Source organism: Dendropsophus ebraccatus, chromosome 2 (assembly GCF_027789765.1).
Source record: "Dendropsophus ebraccatus isolate aDenEbr1 chromosome 2, aDenEbr1.pat, whole genome shotgun sequence".
NCBI classification, from domain to species: domain Eukaryota; kingdom Metazoa; phylum Chordata; class Amphibia; order Anura; family Hylidae; genus Dendropsophus; species Dendropsophus ebraccatus.
The window spans coordinates 199,272,245-199,290,362 of NC_091455.1; the positions used below are offsets into that span (position 1 = coordinate 199,272,245).

Genomic DNA, 18,118 nt, shown 5'->3' on the forward strand with positions numbered 1-18,118 from the left:
TCACCCCCCAAGCCTTCACCTCCTCTCTCCCCCCTTCACATCTCCCCCCCCTTCACATCTCTCTCTCCCCCTTCACATCTCTCACTCCCCCCCTTCACATCTCTCCCCCCCATCACATCTCTCTCCCCCCCTTTACATCTCTCCCCCCCATCACATCTCTCTCCCCCCCATCACATCTCTCTCCCCCCCTTCACATCTCTCTCCCCCCCTTTACATCTCTCCCCCCCTTCACATCTCTCCCCCCCTTCACATCTCTCCCCCCATCTTCACCTCCTCTCTCCCTCCCTCCTCCATATAGATATATAGGGTCATTGTACCTCGCAACTCAACCCACGGCACCCAACCCCACGCACGGCTCACCGGCTGACCTGCGGCCCCCCTCACTCAAATAACTCAACTCTGCTAAGCAACACTCTCAACTCTGCTATGCAACGCACACAACTCTGCTATGCAACACTCTCAACTCTGTTATGCTACGCTCTCAACTCTGTTATATCTTGTGGATATCAGCTCTGCTACATCATGGACCAATCAGACGTAAGCATTGCATGATGGGAGATGTAGTTTTCTGGCTGGAGCCATGTTGGATATAGTTTGGCTTTCTAAAAAACTTATAACTCAAGAACGGAAGAAGCTAGAAAGACGGGAGACGGCTCAAAATTCTCAAGGGGACTTGGTGAGTAAAACTAGCTAGGTTTGGGAGCATTTTATTTTTTTAGCAGTCACTGGCATCTTCTTCTTTTTTTTATTGTCAAAGCTGCACAAAGCTTTTTCCCTGCAGTAATAAAGGCCAGAAGTATCTCTTCCTTCAAGACGTACATGCACAGAATAGTGACGTCATCCTACACGTGTGTTCCCTAAGGGTAGACGCCATACATGCATTTGAAAGCCGATAACGGGGGCAGTTTGTGTACACCCCTGACCATGTGCCATACAGGTGGGAATAACTCATCCTGAAGATGTGCCAGGAGTCCTGGAGATTTCAGTCATTATGTGCTTCTGCAGTATAGAAAAGAGTGACAATTTTTTATGTAATAAAAAAATATATATTTAGGAAGTGATACTCCTGCTATTACTGTATAACAAGGATAGGAAACCTTTGGCCTTCCAGCTGTTGCAAAACTACAATTCCCATCATGACTGGTCCATGCATGATGGGAGTTGTAGTTTTGCAACAGCTGGAGGGGCGAAGGTTCCCCATCACTGCTGTATGTGTGGGGTTGGCTGCCTCCATTGTGCACTCCACCTATCCCCATGGGCGATTTAAACAGGAAAAGCTGGATCCTACATGCCCAGGAGTGGTTTATCTACAGTGTATGGTGTGTCCCTTTGAGGTCACCTTACCATGGTGAGATGACTCAATCAAATGGTATGCTAAGAACCCTTTTTTTTTTTTTTTAATTTTCAATTTAAAAATACCTACATATATAGCTATATATGCTAGATATACATATATCTTCCGTAGTCCCAGTACATCAATGTTCTGCTACATAGGAACCACTGCACTGAAGTTGCCAATATTGGATCCTGCCACCAACTCTTTCTCAGTCAAGGTCCGGTCTTATGGCCAAATGTGTAAGCAGTGTCGGACTGGCCCACAGGAGGACCGGAGAATCCTTCGGTGGGCCCCCAGCTTTAGAACCTGCACAAACCCTGACTGACGTGTCGTTTCTCACTGGTTCTTCATTGATGGGCCCCCCAGGATAATTTCCTCTGGTGGGCCCCAGATACCCCAGTGCAACACTGAGGCTAATGCATATTCCTCATAATGGTAGCACAGACTTATGTTAGTGTAGTTAATAATAATCTACAGTCTGAGCGTATATATCAGAGTATACAGCGTTCTTTAATTATTCCACCATAAAAGAACTTTCCACATTACGGGGCACAGTATGATGCGGGTAATGGCCGTGTTTTTACAGAAGGACACAGGCGGTGACAATGTATGGCCTTATATAACTCGCTGCTGCACAGCTTTTCTTCCCCAGCAATCCTCGGAGGGCCCGCGGTGCTACGTAATGTTCTGCTGGCTCTGTCCATTCTGCAGAGACAGAGAAAAACAAGCTATTAGTGAGGTCTATGGGGATTGTATAATTATAAGTCATGACTTGCCAGGTGATTGTGCTCAGGAAAGTTCCTCCTCTGACTGTACTAGAATATTTAAAGCCTCAATTCAACAAGTCCCATAAGGACAGAATACTTATCTCCAGTTCTCGGGAATAGACTTGTATTGGGATTTTGGAGGGTTTATGTGACCACTTAAAGTAGCCAAATATAGATGGAGAGATTCCGGGGAAAATTTTCTGCAAGAATAGTGATCCATATAATTGCCATTGGTATTGTTTGCATTGTAATGTTATATTATCATGATTATTTGCTAAAAACTAACAGTATAAAGTTTTTCTACCATCCATAAAGGATATCTATATGAATGCTATGTGTTAGAGGAGGCTAGTACCGAACTGCACATACTACCAGCTTTTACCTGCAGCCACCACTAGGGGGAGCTCATTGTATACAGACTTTTACAAATATTATTAGTTTCAATACTAGCAATAGAAATCCATATTTAATGAGCTCCCCCTAGTGGTGGCTGCAGATCCTACTACTTTTTTATGTATATCACTGTGTTAGACTGGAAAGAATACACCACTTCCTGCAGGACATACGGAAGCTGATAAGTACTGGAAGACTTGAGATTTTTAAATAGAAGTAAATTACAAATCTGTATAACTTTTTGACACCAGTTGGTTCAGAAACTATTTAAGTAGCCCTTTAAGGGACATACAAGATGTCTCTTCACATATGGCAATTTTTACCAACATCTGGGGAACAATGCTTTCTATAAGGGGGTTTCTTACTGTCTATTAGGTTGCATACAAGAGATGGGGCTAATAAGCATCCTATGGCAGGGATTGTTAGAGACATAGGGCCCTATTCCGCAGGCCCGATCAACAGTGTAAACGAGCGCCGATCTGCTAGATCGCCACTCGTTTACTGGACCTATTCCACGGCCCGATGATCGTTTAGCGAGGGCTGCAGGGACATTGTTAGCGATGTCCTTGCAGCCCTTGCAGCATACATTACCTAGCAGGGCTTCTCCTCTGCTCCGTCTTCCTCCCCGAGTCCCGCAGCGCAGCATCAACTCCGGAGCAGCCTGACTGAGCTGTCAGACCGCTCAGCCAATCACTGGCCGCGGCGGTCCCAGCCAGTGATTGACTGAGCGGTTTGACAGCTCAGTCAGGCAGCACCGAAGCTGATGCTGTGCTGCGGGACCCGGTGAGGAAGACGGAGCGGAGGAGAAGCCCTGCTACGTAATGTATGCTGCTCCTCAAATCGTCGGTCGCCCGCCGCGCATTGCTATTCCATGAAGCGATGCGCAGTGGGTGACCGATGATTTTAGGTTTGGGCCTAAATAAATGATCAGCCGATGACACGATCATCGGCTGATCATTTTCTCCATTCTACCGAGCGATAATCGGCCGATTTTGCAGATTATCGCTCCATGAAATAGGCCCCATAGGGGGAGATTTATCAAACATGGTAAAAAGTAAAACTGGCTCAGTTGCCCCTAGCAACCAATCAGATTCCACCTTTCATTTTCCAAAGCGTTTGTGAGGAATGAAAGGTGGAATCTGATTGGTTGCTAGGGGCAACTGAGCCAGTTTCACTTTACACCATGTTTGATAAATATTCCTCATAAATCTCTATGAGGAGAGCATGAAGTCCATGTACCAGGGGTAGGGAACCCTTAGCCCTCCAGCTGTTGCAAAACTACAACTCCCATCATGCCCGGAAAGCCAAAGCTTTAGCTTTGGCTGTCCAGGCATGATGGGAGTTGTAGTTTTACAACAACTGACGAGCCAAGGTTCCCTACCCCTACCATATACTGTACTTGCATGGTGTCTCCCTGTATCAGATGTTACATATATCTATAACGTTCTAATAAAGAATATCTCAGTTTGGTGACTGGCACTTTGCTGAAAGAGTTTTCCCAATATGTGAGCGGTGATGAATACAAAGAGGCCACTTTCCAGAACATGATTGTGTGCAATGAGAAATATGAAGGCCCAGATGAAAGCCATTCCTCCCAGGTGTCAGGGCCGATGAATGATCTCCTCTCTCCCCCTCCCGGCTCCTCATTAATATATGCTAATTGAGTTCCGCAGCATCTTCACATTCTGGAACGTATCTCTCCTGCAAAGACGCTACCAAGTTAATTACTATTTTGTTGTTTGCAGTAATTACAGATAAATGTACAAATAACTATTTTTTTTTTCTGGAAAAGATGATCATTAGCGTCTCGCTATCGACATGAGAAGCCTTTCAGGCTAAGATGCAGGGGTGAAGAAAACATTGGCGCATGAGAGTACTAGCGCACAGTCCCATCCATTTATGTCATCAATAGGAGACAGGTGGATGGGTTCCAGATTTATATGCATTGTCTGAGCCCCATTGGGTCACACTAATATTCCACGGCTCTATTCATAATACAGAAGCCAGGCCAGATACGGAGGGGTACCAAGATCAGACCCCCGGAGATCTCCTACTTTCCTTCTCACCTGTGCATAGGGGAAAAGTGATTTTTTTCCCCTGGAATACCCCTTTAAGGAGGCATGTGCGTCCACCTGTCTTGGCATCTTCTACTTAAAGGGATTAGAAAAAGCACAGCTACTTTCTTGCAAAAAAAACAGCGCCACCGTTGTCCTCAGGTTGTGTGTGGGTTTACAATTCAGCTTTATTCACTTTAATGGAACTCAGCTGTAAAACCCCACCAATGGATGGTTTTGTTTCTGGAGGAAAGCAGGCATGTTTTATAAGCCTTGATAACCCCTTTAAAACTGTCCAGACGTTCACTGGTGCCTGAGCAGTATTGTGGTTTTGCCATAGCTAAGGTGTATGTTCCTGTCCTGATATACTACATCTGACTGGTACCTGTTTATTCTACTATGCCAGGGGTAGGGAACCTTGGCTCTCCCGCTGTTGAAAAACTACAACTCCCATCAAGCCTGGACAGCCAAAGCTTTAGCTTTGGCTGTCCAGGCATGGTGGGAGTTGTAGTTTTACAACAACTGACGATCCAAGGTTTCCTACCCTCTATACTATGCTTTACTTGGCTGCATTGACTTTTCAGCTGCAACCTGATCATCCCCAGCTCTTTTTGCAACTAGTTGCTACCTGAACCTCTCCAGCTCTGCTACATCTTTGCTTGAATCTGCCACCTGAATGTTACCAGCTCTGCTACATCATTTCCTGAGGTTATTGCCCTCCCTGGGTGGCACCTTCTGCTGCAGACCAGCACCACCTACTGGACCTGCTTCCTACTTTTACCAACACTGGACTGTGTTTGCTAATACTACCAGGTGTACTGCACCTGCCCCACCTCTGCCCGTATCCCTGGTGCTAAATATTTGTGGACGTGTTGCATCTTTGCACACTTGCAGCACGCTCTATGTGTAGTTATATATCGGTACCAAATTATGGCTCCAGCCTTCTGTTATCTAATGGGTAACATCTGCAGGAAAATTGGCCTGAATCACTTCTAGACCTGGTTGCTGATATACAGACCAAACCACAGCTAAATTATCTGCCATGTGTGAACCAAGCCCTAAGGTTTACATCAGGTCCAGGCATCCATTCTGAATGTGTTTGCTAAAGTGTACAAGTATAAATGAATTAAGCATATCCATGATTCACAACAGGTCCCTGAAGTTTATGAAACCTTCCTAAATAAATAATATATGATGAATCAGTGGCGTAGCTACCATAGAGGCAGGGAAGGCGGTTGCTATGGGGCCCGTGGAGGGAGGGGGCCCAGGGAAGATAAGAGCCTCTTGTGTCCTTTTGCTTAACCCCTTATTTACTGCAGTGTGTAAGTGACCCAGTGTTCTCTAACAAGCTGCAAAACAAAAAAAGGGTTAATACAGAAGACAATTAGCTCTCTGCCTGACTACTCTGATAACCTCTGACCTCTGTTCTCTGAGTTCCTGCAGAGGTCAAGGGTTATCAGAGCTAATTGTCTTCTGTATTAACATTCTTTTGTGTTGCAGCATGTAAGAGAACACTGGGTCACTTACACACTGCAGTAAAAAAAGTTAAGCAAAAGGTAGTCTGCTCCTGCACCTATGTAAATAACCAAAGGATTCTCCCTTTGGCAACCGAGTATATATATATATATATATATATATATATATATATATATATATATATATATATATATTAGAGATGAGCGAACCGGGTTCGGGTTCGAGTCCATCCGAACCCAAACGATCAGCACTTTATTAGCGGTGGCTGCTGAACTTGGATAAAGCTCTAAGGTTGTCTGGAAAACATGGATACAGCCAATGACTATATCCATGATTTCCACATAGCCTTAGGGCTTTATCCAAGTTCAGCAGCCACCGCTTATCAAATGGGTTCGGATCGACTCGAGCATACTCGAGGTTCACTCATCTTTAATATATATATATATATATATATATATATATATACATATTAGTGTGCAGTTTTTTTTGCTATGGGGCCCCATGAATCCTAGCTACGCCCCTGTGAATTATTACTTGAAGCTCAATCACAGAACTCGCTCCTCTCGCTACGGCTGGAAGTAAATGTATACTAGAGCTGACGCTTACTACCCTGTTTCCCTGGAAATAGACATCCTCCAAATATAAGGCATAGTGGAGGACTTACAGGACAGCTTAAAGTGTCACTGTCGTGTGTTTTTTTTTTTTGGTTGCAGAAATCAATAGTCCAGGCGATTTTCAGAAACTTTGTTATTGGGTTTATTAGGCAAATATGCCATTATCTGCATTCAAAAAGACTTTCCCCAGGTCGCCCCCCACCCTCCTCTCTCATTCACTGCTCATTATCAGGAAATCTCGACTCTTTCACATCAGTAGGGCCCTGTGTAATCAATGGAGAGGAGAGGAGGGGAGGAGGGAGATTAGTTGGCAGCAGAGAACAAATGATTATATAGCGGGACCTGTGTGAAAGCTGGTATTCAGAGGTCAGAGAGGTCAGTGCTGACTGTCAGAGGAGATAGCCCGGTGATGTAGCTGTAAATTAACTCTTTGTTGTCCTGTTTTGGTGCCTTATCTCCCTCAACCCTTCCCCTCCCCATAGAGAACCATGAAGACAGGGGGGAGAGCTTCAAACTGCTTTTTCATGATAAAAATGCATTCTTCGGCTAATAAACCCAACTACTTCTTAAAATCGCCTGTACTATTGATTTCTATCAAAAAGAATTTAAACGACAGTGACACTTTAACAATAAGTGTTAATTGTTTGTGTTGAAAAAATAAGACATCCCCTGAAAATAAGACATAGCGCATCTTTGGGAGCTAAAAATTAATATAAGACACTGTCTTATTTTCGGGGAAACAGTGTAGGTAGCAAATCTCTCCATTTTACAATGTTTTTTCTCACTAAAACATCAGCATTGATCAATCAGTGTGTTGTGAGTAGTCACTGTACCCCCCCAATGGACCTATTTATGCCCTTAGGATGCAGAGCTCTATTAGCATTGACAAAGAGCAGATAGTCATTTTTATTGCACAAGGTTGGAAAGGACTTCTTAAAGGAGTACAAAATTTTTTTTTTCAAATCAACTGGTGTCATAAAGTTATACAGATTTGTAGATTCCTTCCATTTAAAAATCTCAAGTATTTCAGTACTTATAAGCTGCTGTATGCCCTGCAGGAAGTGGTGTATTCTTTCCGATCTAACACAGTGCTCTCTGCTGCCACCTCTGTCCATGTTAGCAATGGTCCAGAGCAGTAATCCTACATAAGGCTCAAATAGTGCGGTCTATGCGCACCCAACACTGTCCAACACAAAACCAAAAAAACAAAAACGAATGCAAGACCAATATATATAAATTTACTTTATTGTTTAGATATCAAAGAATGAAAAAAATTTAAAAAAGATACATCACAAGGGGGCTAGAGCTGATACAAATCCCCATACAAACGGTGGATTAACTAGGTTCTTACACATAGAATGTCACATCACAGAACAAATGACAGTAGAAAATGATGAACCTATATATACTGGGCACTGGGCTGGTAGTACATGCAATAAATAAATAAATAAATATAGCTCACAGTGAGTATACAAAAATGAATGCCATCCTCCTATAATAAAACATTACCCATACGTGTCCTTAGTACATGAATCCACCTCACCGTACACCCGATGCACGTTTCGCGTGTTGCTTTACCCTCGATAAAGCAACACGCGAAACGCGCGTCGGGTGTACGGTGAGGTGGATTCATGTACTAAGGACACGTATGGGTAATGTTTTATTATAGGAGGATGGCATTCATTTTTGTATACTCACTGTGAGCTATATTTATTTATTTATTTATTGCATGTACTACCAGCCCAGTGCCCAGTATATATAGGTTCATCATTTTCTACTGTCATTTGTTCTGTGATGTGACATTCTATGTGTAAGAACCTAGTTAATCCACCGTTTGTATGGGGATTTGTATCAGCTCTAGCCCCCTTGTGATGTATCTTTTTTAAATATTTTTCATTCTTTGATATCTAAACAATAAAGTAAATTTATATATATTGGTCTTGCATTCGTTTTTGTTTTTTTGGTTTTGTAATGGTCCAGAGCAGTAGTGAATCTCCTTAGAATAACTCCTGCTCTGGACAGTTCCTGACATGGACAGTGGTGGCAGCAGAGAGCACTGTGTCAGACTGGAACGAATACACCACTTCCTGCAGGGCATACAGCAGCTGATATGTACTGGAAGACTTGAGATTTTTTTAATAAAAGCAATTTACAAATCTGTATAACTTTCTGACACCAGTTCATTTGAAAACAATTTTTTCCGCCAGTCATCCCCTTTAAGTAGCAATTGATGTAGAATTGGAACAGTAATCACATTACTTCCTCTTCTCCTAGAGAATGCATCACTAAGGGCCCTATTCCACAGGAACAATAATCGTCCGAATCGGCCCCATTCGGCCGATTATCGCTCGGTGGAATAGAGAGAACGATCAGCCGATGATCATGTCATCGGCTGATCGTTCATTTAGGGCCAGACCTAAAATCATTGTTCCGCCACCGCGCATCGCTACGGTGGAATAGCGGTGCGCGGCGGGCGACCGATGATTTGAGAAGCACAATACATTACCTGCAGGGCTTCTCCTCCGCTCTGTCTTCCTCCCCGTCCCACGCACTCTAGCTTCAGAGTGGTCTGTCAGCTGATGGAGCGCTCAGCCAATCACAGGCCGGGACCGCCGTTTACACGGAACGACTATCGTGCAAATTTGCACAATAACGATCGAATTCAAACGATAATCGTACGTGTAAACGCGGCGAACGATTGAACGACGAGCGAGAAATCGTTCATTTTGATGTTTTAACATGTTCTTAAATCGTCGTTCGTCGTTCGCAAAAAATTCGTCGATCGTTCTGTGTAAACAGTCGTTCACTGATTTTACCCATGTGCGAGATAGGCTTAAGCGATCGCAAAACGATTGGAAAACGAATTTTCTGTACGATATATCGTTCCATCTAAACGCTGATTGTTAAAAAAGAAAAATCGTTACTTAGAAATCGTTAATCGTACGATCGGGCGAATTATCGCTCCGTGTAAACCCAGCATAAGGGTCCATTTACACAGAAAGATTATGTGACAGATTATCTGCCAAAAATATGAAGCCAAAGCCAGGAACAGGCTATAAACAGAGATCAGGTCATAAAGGAAAGCCTGAGATTTCTCCTCTTTTCAAGTCCATTCCTGGCGTTGGCTTCAAATCTTTGGCAGATAATCTGTCAAATAATCTTTCTGTCTAAATGGACCCCTAGGGTTCTGATATAGTACAATATTTTCTGGATGCCCTATACAGAATACGTGTATCTCCGATTTTTCGGGCAGCATGAGCTCTAAGTGCAAGCTAAATCTGTTTAAAGTAGATTGTGACATTGTTTTACATGGACTTTAATCTCCGAAACATAAAGAGATAGAGTTTTGGAGCGCTCCATCTGGCACACAGGTTACTGTACAGCTCTGGGTCACCCCAGCATTCACCTCCAGGCATAAGCCATTTGTCTACAACTAGTAGGGTTACAGCTGCTGTGCCAGCATGTTCTGTCCGTCAGGAAACACTTTGCTGTGTATACATAAGTGAGGATCTGGATTTATGCACAGTGTACAGAATATGCAGGTGTGAAACACTCCATCCATCTGCTTACAAAACTGCCCACCTTAAATAGATCTCACATTAAAGGGGTACTCCGGTATCATAATATAGTGTTATCACTAATAGTACCAACTTCAGTGTGGTTTTGCATGCTTCACCCTAACAGGAAGATAAAAATAGAAGAATTACACAATGTGTATTGTCTCCAGCTCCCCAGCTCCTCCCTCTCTCCATGGACAACACATCATCCTTATGCCCCTATTCCACGAGTCGTTTGGAGGAGCAAACGAGCGCTATTAGCGCTCGTTTGCTCCTCGTTTCCGCTCGCTGCCGGCGCTATTCAACGCGGCGTCAGCGAGCGGGTGAGTGCGGGAGGGGCGGCGGGGAGCTGCTGGGGAAGCTGCCCGGGGGATCGCTGATCGTCCGGGCAGCCCATAGGATATAGCAGCATCTGCTGCCGACGGTCCTATTCAACGGAGCGACGGCAGCAGATCGCTGCTATATCAGTCGCTTGTTTTTCAACATGTTGTAAAACAAGCGACTGCAACGATCAGCCGACATGAACGATGTCGGCTGATCGTTGCACTCTATTCCACGGGACGAATATCGTTCGTAGCGGCCGTTATCGGCCGAATACGAACGATATTGCTCCTCTAAACGACCCGTGGAATAGGGCCTTTAGATGCTTAGCTTAGCTGGATCTTGTCTTTAAGCTCTAGCTCCACCCCCCTAACTGATGTCACCATTTCTGACCAACCCTTCCAGCCTACGTGACCATCTGTCATATACACTTACCAGACGGGTTCTACAGTGTCTAAACATGAGTACGAGTATCACTTCAATAAAGATATCTACCAAAGGTTCCGGCAGAGTACAAGGCTACATTCGTTTGGGGCTCCTCTGGCAAACTTCTCTCCCTCTACTCTCTACTGTACAAGCACTACTACAACTACTTCTTCTACTCTTCTCAAGCACCTTCCTCAAGCACTAAGTTCAGCACTAAAGTCTCAAGATTTCTACTGTCTGTGAAACTGCAAAACTTTCCAGTAAAGTTGTTATATTTTTATACTTACGCCCAGGACTCTGTCTTCTTTGCTCGCACTTGCACCTGTACACACACTGCGGCACACCTTGGGTTACCTTCCCCCCTTCTGTGGGTGGCGGTACCGACTATCCGAGTGGGTCAGTCGCCACTCAGGGTTGCCGGGACAAGAGCCTAAAGGACCCACAACATCCCGCCAGGTTACCAACCATTTGGGGAACACAAACCAGCCACCTACAACAAAGCAGGTATCAACATCACACCTGTGTGCTGGTCTAGCACTGGCGTCACAACAACTAACATCACTGGCTGAGCTGACAAACAACACCAACACGGCTAACCACCATCAGTAGCTGTTCACCACATATGTAGTGCAGTTGTAACTCCTTGATATCTTTCCCTAATTAGTCAAGCATTGACTTGAAGGGATGTTACCACCAACAGGTGGCACCAGAGAGCAAATGCTTTTCTTTTTAAGCTACAATGCGTACCTTATTTCTCCAAATTCCCAGTGGAGTACATATGGCTTAAAAGTCTCCATATGTCTTTTGGCACTCTCCTTAAAGGGGTAGTCTGAGATTAGTAGCAACTTTTTTTTGCAAACAGCGCCATCCCTGTCCACAGGTTGTGTATGGTATTACAAGTCAGCTCCATTCACTTTAAAAAGAACTCAGCTGCAATACCGCACACAAACAAGACAAGAGTGACGCTGTTTCTGGAAGAGAGTTCTTATGTTTTCCTAACCCTTTTAGAAGTGTTATCGGGCAGCAATTGTTTTTATAATTATAAATAATTAGGTTATAAATAAGAAAAAAATAAAATCAAAACATACACTTATCTTCCCACTTCCCCACCTCTACTGCCGGTATCATATCATGGAGCTCAGTCCCTTCTACATAGAGCTTCCAGGTTCCGGAATATGACATCATAGGCCTGCTCAGCCAATCAGTGGCAGTGTTATCCCATTGGCTGTCTGAGCCACGTATATTTTTGGTTATATAGCGCCACACCCGTGCTTGGGTTGTTTCTAGTATTGCAGCTCAGTTCTATTAAAATGAATATGGCTGAGCTACAATACCACACATAACCTGCGGACAAGTGTAGCGCTGTCTTTCAAAGAAAATAGATCTCTTACAGTATCTCTGTATAAAGCTTACTCATTTCTTACGGCACATATAACAATGACAACGACGTGACCCAGGCTCTTCATCCCTAATGATAAATGAGTATATTTTTTGACATCTAAAGCAGCTCCAGCGACGGATCACGTTGAAAAGAAAATCCTTCTCCGGTGAAATCCTTAGCTGTCGGCAGGCGCAGAATTTCACAAGCCATTTTTAATAGAGCAGGCAGAGAAGTGTGATCATCTCATTAGCATGAGGCTTAATCTGCGGGAAAACAGTCACAGTCTGAACAGAGAACTCACTGAAGTCATTCTGCTTCGTTTTGTTAAAAATCAGATCATGTTGTTATAACAGGGATCTTGCGGCTGCATATAAATAACATTCTACTGCTTTCTTAAAGGGGCAGATCGGAAAAAATTACTTGTGGCCTATAGCAACCAATCAGCGCTCAGCTTTTAATTTTTTAAAAGCGGAATCCAAACTAAAGCTGCGCTGTGATTGGTTGCTAGGGGCAACAAGACAGGTGTTGTTGTCTCTCATTGATAGTAATAGGACTCCAAGGGCCTAGTATATAAATATTAAAGTAAGCGCTGTACAGGAATTGTCATCACTCACATTGGTCTCTGCCCTCATCGGGACTCAACCTAATTTCAGTATGTTTTAGAGGGTTGAAGGAAACCCACAAATTCTATGCAGATTTCTAATTCCATCATACTTACTGTCAGCTCTGCCATTCAGGTTAAAAGACCAGTGTGTCGCCTACATCTGCCTTCTTCCAATCCCATTCCACTTGTGGCTATTTAAACCCGCTCCGCCAGTTCCTCCCTTGCCTAAGCATTGTTGGATTCTTGTGTGCTCCGGTGTCTCCGTTAATATCCCATGTATCCTGACCTGTGTCTGTTCTTTAGTTTGTGCTTGCTGACTGATTGCCTGACCTGCCCGTGAACGCACCCGCCCTGATCCTTTGAGTTTGTGTGATGATGCTTCCCGTTTTAACCCTGGTACTGTGCTGTCTCTCTTTTTGAAGGCCTGGCCTCTTGACTATGACTATGAAGAATTCACATGTCAGAGCGTACGATATGGCGGCTTGTGGCCACCAGGGGGAGCTCACCACAGCATACTTGTACAGCTCAGCAGGGACAGCATACTGTATGGGGGCTTCCGGCCACCAGGGGGAGCTAATTACAGCATGCCTTGCCTGCATATTTACAAGTAACAACCACTGTCTTAGATCTTATTTTCAGGGAAACAAGGTAAAAAAAAAATGTTCCAGAAATTTCTGTGACTATCCCATTCATCTGAATGCAGCTTGTACAAATCCAAGTGCTTACTGCCGAAATGACTTCATTCATATGTATGGAAGTGATTTTGAGATCTCTGTTGCATATGAACAGTCCTTTACACTTCAGGTGTTAATGAGACCACCTAGCATGACCCTTATTCCAGACATTTCATTTTTCCAGTCCTTGACACAAATCTACCATGAGTTCACAAGCAGTGTAGTCCGAATCTGTCAACCTCATCGCTGAAATCCCCCAATTACTAAATCTACCGCTGAAGCTTAAATATCACATAGAGATACATCTGGCTCTCTCCGGTAACCTCTGCCATCAGCCGGGGCGCATCTCCTGCACTAAAACTTACAAGAAGCACGTGGCGCTTTTATTTCTGAAAGTCGGAGAATATTGAGAACACTGAGAGTAAACTATCTCCTGCTCACATCTGATCCGTGTGTAGAATTTTGGAGGTGAAGGAGATAAAACTGTGAAAGCTTATGTGCAAAGTTAAGAATTGTACAGTATATGTGTCCTCAGTGTATATACTCAGTGGGGGAGATTTATCAAACATGGCGTACAGTGAAACTGGCTACGTTGCCCCTAGCAACCAATCAGATTCCACCTTTCATTCCTCACAGACTCTTTGGAAAATGAAAGGTGGAATCTGATTGGTTGCTAGGGGCAACTGACCCAGTTTCACTGTACGCCATGTTTGATAAATCTCACCCAGTGTGTCCATCCTTACGGTAGAGAAGGGAGAACCAGTGACGAACACAACCCGAGCATGTTCGAGTCTGATTATTCAGTATTTGAATACCGGTGGCTGAAGAAATTGGATGCTAGTCTGGAAAAAAAAAGGACCAGCCGATGGCCTATGGCTTATCCATGTTTTCCAGGACTCCGTAGGGCTTCAACCAACTTCTTCAGCCACCGGTATTCCAATGCTGAATGATCGGACTCCAGCATGCTCGAGTTGTGCTCATCTCTAGTCTTTCACCTCAAGCTCATGCGCCAAGTTCACATCATGCTACAGTCAGTACCGGATTATAATAGGCCCTTTTCTGGCAGTAGCCCGGGGCCCTGAGCTCCTGGGGGCCCATGGCCACCCAAAAAGACTTATACTTTCAGTGGTGTATTGTCTGCTGGCTACAGTTCTGCCATGATTTCCAAAAAATAGCTGCTTTTTTACCGCAATTTTGCACAATTCAGGGCATCATGATATTATCACAGATAAGAAATTTGCATTATAGCTGTGTCGATTTGTAAGTCCTGGTGTGAACCTCATCTTACACTCCTCAATTCCTGGTGTTTGCGCCCTATATCATCCAGGGCACCTCAACCTCCATTGGCCAGGGTGGTATACCAGGGGAATACATTTACCAACGCCTGCAGTAGGATGTAAGACGAAACGGGATGGCGAGGAGGGATGACTGTGCTGAACCAAATGGCGGTATATACTGAACCCCTGCCTTGGGCGCTAACACAGCTTATTCTATCCCTGTACTGAAACAATCTATATAAAAAAAGCAGCCCAGAGCGGTGTATAATGGAGACGGACAGTCCTGACATTATTATATAACTATTTCCAATAAAACCTTTTAATTCTATTGTCTCCTAAATTACAATTCAATTATACAGAACCGCGTTACGAGACGGACGTCGAAATAATAAAAGAAAAAAAAAAGTATATTATTTTAACCGGGAGTAAATTATGCCGTCTCGGTCTCCAATTTAGAATTCAATTTCGGTAATAGTGATAAAGCCCTTTCCTTTAAGCCTCAGAAGCAATTTGTCTAATGTGATGGTTCCTGTTTAATGTGGCCGATCGCTATCGGAGAGATTACAAAACTTCCTGGCCGTATTGAAAAAGGGAGGATTGGAAGCGCCGGGCCGGGTTTGACGCTGCGGATTGCGTGTAGACTGCCAATGTCCACTTCCATTATTATTATAAAAAAAAAAAAGCACTTGCCGAAGATCTCTCTCCGGGCTCTATGATATGAACAAAGATTTAGCAAATCAACTATACAGGACTGACCTAAATAGATGTTAACAGATGTTCCAATATTTATAGACGCTGACTTTTACAATAAATCGTATTACACTTACCTTTGGCAGCTGTCTACAAGATTAAGGCCCAAAAAACAGACAAAGGCCTGAATTTGGAGAGAGTGTCTTATTTCAAGCATCTGGTGCTGGGCTGACTGCTCCCACTGTTCCCGGCTGTGCGAGGACTTGATGAGTATTACAGGATAAACATACAGCTATAAATCTCCCCTCGAAAGTTTCTTGGACAAATATCACCCATCGCTTTGCACTTGTGAAGGAATAAGAGGCTCGGTTTTCCTCAAAACATATGTCCGCAAATTAGATATACAGGGGCGTAACTAAAGGTTCACGAGCCCTTGATGCAAATGGCCGTCTGGGGTCCTTCCCCATCTATGGTCTTATAGATACAGTATGCTTCCTTCAATTAATGATCACATATATATATACATATATATATATATATACAGTGGTGCCTTGGATTATGAGTATAATTCGTTCCGGGACCGCGCTTGTAATCCAAATCCACTCTTAAACCAAAGCAAATTTTCCCATGGGAAATCACTGAAATGCAGACAATTGGTTCCCCCCCCCCCCCCAAAAAAAAAATAATAATGATTTTTTATTCTGAATAACATGTAAAACAAATGAAACAAACAATTTAGAAGCAGCTTAATATGTGATATTATAAGTTACTGTAGAGTATAACAATCAGCATGTGGAGTATAATGTATAGTAACTGCATAAACCTGATAACACAGCAGCAGTTTGTAGATACAGGATGGAGCTGCAGATCCCCATAATGCAGTAGCGTAGTACAACAGGCTAAAATAGAGAAGCAGGGCTGCTGTCAGAGGTATGTGTATGCAATGGGGAAGGGGCGTGTGCTTAGCATGAACCAATCAGGAAGTGAGAATTGAGAATGTGCAGGAGGACAGTGACAGAAACTTTCCTATACAGCAGTGTGAGTGGCTGAGTGTAAGTGCAAGCACATTATAGCAGCAGTGTGTATAGCTGAATGTAAGTACAAGCACATTATAGCAGCAGTGTGTATAGCTGAATGTAAGTACAAGCACATTATAGCAGGAATGGTGAGGATGGGAAACACAGGGGCAGACAGAGACTTCAGGAAGCATAAAGCAATGAGCAGGGCAGATGTGGGCACAGTATAGCAGCACTCTGTCCGGGAAGAGAGCGGTTATAGCTATGAAGAGATTCCACAGTCCTGTCCCCTGATGTAAGCCCCAGCCTGAAGTGGATCTGCTATGATTTGGAAGGTGAGGGAGACTTCTGGGGTCAGAGTACAGGGCTGTAGACCCCGCTATGCAGATCCTGACCCTCCCTAGCTCCCCCTCCCACCCAGTACAGGGAGCTCTTAAACCAAAGCAATGCTGTTAAACTAAGTTACAATTTTGAAAAACTATAAGCTCTTCTTGCAAAGCGCTCCCAATCCAAGTTACTCTTAAACCAAGGTACTACTGTCTAAGGTTTATTATTATTTTTACACAGTCATCAGCTGTCAGCTGCGAATCACTATTACACCCAGCAATGTGCGGCCAGTAGGCGATAATTCAGCCGATTATCGTTTCTTTGGCTGATTGATTGTTGTCTTTTTTACATGAGCGTTACTCTGCCAAATTGGCCTGACTGGTCAGATTATCGCTCGAAAATTTACGCCTGCTCGAAGGTGCAATCAGGCCGATTTCAGTAAGGGGTTCACCTTTTAGTTAATCCGGTCTGTCTGTTGGGGGCGGGGCCTAATTTGAGAACGGCCTTCATACATGTCCCCCACAGTTCTAATCTCTTCTGCTTCTTTCACTGCAGCCTCTTGTTTTATGACCCAACTTCTTTAAGGGCCATATTAGATTCTAGATCTGCATTCGCTTACAGAGCCTATTATCGTGCGGCAAGGACTGCATGGATATCGCTAACAATAGTAAATATTCGGGTATAATTTTCTCCGCTTACTACAGTCACCTCTGAAGCTTCTAAATCCGTCTCTGAAGTGACAGATCTATCAGCCAATCACTGTATGAGATGGGACAGCACCCCGGCCAGTGATTGGCTGAGCAGTCATTTCAGAGACGGCTTTAGAAGCTTCAGTGGTGCCTTTGGTGAGTGGGGGAGAGAGAGTAGGACACCAGGGAGCCTGGACAGGTAAGTATATATCTTTATTATTTTTAGAGATGAGCGAGTCTACAGTAGGAACAAAGAGAATCGCCCTTAGGCTAGGTATTTAAAAAAAAACAAAAACAACACTGATTTCTTTTTTTCTTTTTTTTTTGTTTGTTTTTTTTCTTCTGTATGTTAACATTAAATGTACTGAAAAGTAAACAGTAAAAAGGATAGAGCTTTAAAGAACTTAGGGGGGGCCTTGATTTATGGGCCGGTCACAATTGCGACTCCTATGACCTATATCAGTATCTATGTACCGGTCCAGTGTTGCAGCCTGTGTATGCTTTAGAGCTGAAATC

General features: G+C 43.8%; 1 long non-coding RNA gene across 3 annotated transcripts; it reads right to left on the minus strand.

The window, feature by feature from the left end:
• Window positions 1-1,827: 1,827 nt before the first annotated feature.
• Window positions 1,828-15,905, minus strand: LOC138784839 (uncharacterized). Of its 3 annotated transcripts, none has more exons than XR_011361961.1 (2): window positions 15,708-15,905; window positions 1,828-2,041 (listed from the first exon to the last, which is right to left on the minus strand). It is a non-coding gene; the product is annotated as an uncharacterized lncRNA (long non-coding RNA). The 3 variants fall into 3 exon arrangements; XR_011361960.1 differs by lacking the exon at window positions 15,708-15,905 and adding an exon at window positions 13,969-14,144; XR_011361962.1 differs by lacking the exon at window positions 15,708-15,905 and adding an exon at window positions 12,627-12,704.
• Between the last annotated feature and the right edge of the window lie 2,213 nt (window positions 15,906-18,118).